The sequence below is a fragment of the Astatotilapia calliptera genome, chromosome 9 (genome assembly GCF_964374335.1).
Source record: "Astatotilapia calliptera chromosome 9, fAstCal68.1, whole genome shotgun sequence".
Taxonomy (NCBI): Eukaryota; Metazoa; Chordata; class Actinopteri; order Cichliformes; family Cichlidae; genus Astatotilapia; species Astatotilapia calliptera.
In genome coordinates, this window is record NC_137430.1 from 8,113,517 (window position 1) to 8,115,703 (window position 2,187).

Below are 2,187 nucleotides of genomic sequence, written 5' to 3' on the forward strand. Positions count from 1 at the left end.
CAAGCCCTCTTTTTTTCTGCTCTCAGTGTGCGTGTGTGTCTATATTTGACATTCTAGTGTGAGAAAATGGGTGTATGTATGTGCAAATTCAAGAAATGCCACCCTTTTTAATCTGTCTCTATGTTTGCCCTTATTAATGTACCAGTTAAGAGTTGCAACACTACTCCATAATGTATTTTTGGACTTTTAAAGAGCTTAATTACCAAAGGCCACATAACTGCACCAGCATTACATTTGTTCTTAATCTCAGACATGGAAACACAACACAGGCAGCCTCATTGTTCAGTGTGACCACGGTCTTAACCAGTCTGGACGGGGAAGGCTGATACTTACCTGAGTGACCCCGAGGAAACATTACAGTGAGGGAGCTTGTCAATCTCCAGCACTAAGTGTGCACGGCAATGCTGTGGTTCATGATATACAGACAGCTGCTAGCAAGAATGTGTTAAAATAATATTTCTAATAGTTCTGACTGAGCTGGAGAGGGTTTATCGATTTATTGGTGCAGGGCTCTGTTTTTAATTTACAGCCCTGTGTAAAATTCTGGTCTGCCTCTTGTATTATTGCAACTGTATTTCAAAGAGTTTTTCTGTGCATTTGAGAAGCTCTAAAAACATGTGCAGTGTATAGTTTCAAATAAGCAAAAGTTTCTTCTGCTATGGCCCAGTTCCTAAGATTCATGAGGGAAATTAGGCACTGAAAAGAATGTATTTCACACTGGAAAACACATTAGTGACCCGTCCTTGTCTGTTGGTGAGTCTGTCTTAACCACACAAAAAATGTTCTCTAATTTATTTACTTTGCTCTCCAAATATTAAAGATTGTAAGTAAATGAGTTTAAATGTTAGCTTTTTTATTTTTGGTGAATGTGCTGGATCAGATCAGATCTTGTTTAAGAAAAGTATTTCAGGTGCTCTCACAATTAACATAAGACGCAAGTTAGACTGAGATGAGTTTATTTGACGACCCCTCTTGGTGTCTTGCAGTTTCATATGGACGTGCTTTATTTTGTGTTGTACGCAGAATCAGTGTGCTTTCACCCTGTGCTTTACATCGCTTCCATGGGACTGGGGATTGTTTGCTGAAACCATAAATCCTTGTAGACAGCTTCAGCCAGCTATTTGTACTAAAGAGGCTCTTTCATAAGAAAAGCTTTGTGAAGTAAATTGATGAAAATTACAAAATGCGACTGGTAATTATTGGTAATTTTCAACTGAAAGCATTCCAAAGCGCAGCCTTTGCCAGGTCCTGGTATGTAGTATTTTAAGGCTTTTACTAATCTAAATGAGAAAAACATTTGCACTTTTGTTGCCATGAGTACACTTCTTACCCGGCAGAGTGAAATCATGTTGCTCAGTGGTTGTGGAAGTGTGCAGCTTGGGTGTTTGGGGGGGGGGGGGGGGGGGGGGGGGGGTTTCAAATAAATCCAAGTCGCACATCACAGGTTTACTTCTGCAGTTTCTTCTGGGTTTGTGTCAAACATGCTTCTCGTGGGTGCAGTGAGCAGATGAGACGGGCACTCTGTTGCTCAACATGTTTTCGGCATCCACGGAACCTAATGTCGCCTTAAGCCATCACGCTTCTTGTTGTGTTCTTCAGATTAAGAATTCGAAATATCTGCCCTGAAAGTTAAAAATTTGAATGGTTCCCTGCTTTTCCTCTTCCTCTTTAGAGACACAGAAAAAGCAGTTCAACAGTCTCTGGCTCACTGGAGACTACAGGGAATGTTATTTACCTTGACTTCCCTTACCCGCTTCCCCTCGGCAAAACATTGCTGCCTGTTTGTGCTTTTTGCTTCTTCAGTGGAGTCTGCAACACTGAAATGGAGGAATGGCCTGTTGGGGGATGCTGGTGAAGCTGTAAGGTCTGCTAGACCTGGCACGGGAGAATTTGAACCTCAGATCCCACAGCCAGGAACCATCCAGCAGAGCACGCTTAACACCATGACACCTCCATTGGTGACAGAATGTGCATACACGTGCAACAATATGTGCAGCCCTCCCAGACTGCATGCCTGCTCCTCCCACACCTCACCTCAGGAGGGGGAGCATGGTCCACATGTCCCTTCTTGGAAGTCAGGACTCACTGGAGCTCTCTGAAGTGCAAAAAGCTCGCGGTTCAGTTTTTAAATGTGGAACGAGTGTTCATGTTGCCACAGTCAGGGAGTAGCTAACAAGTGGAGTATTA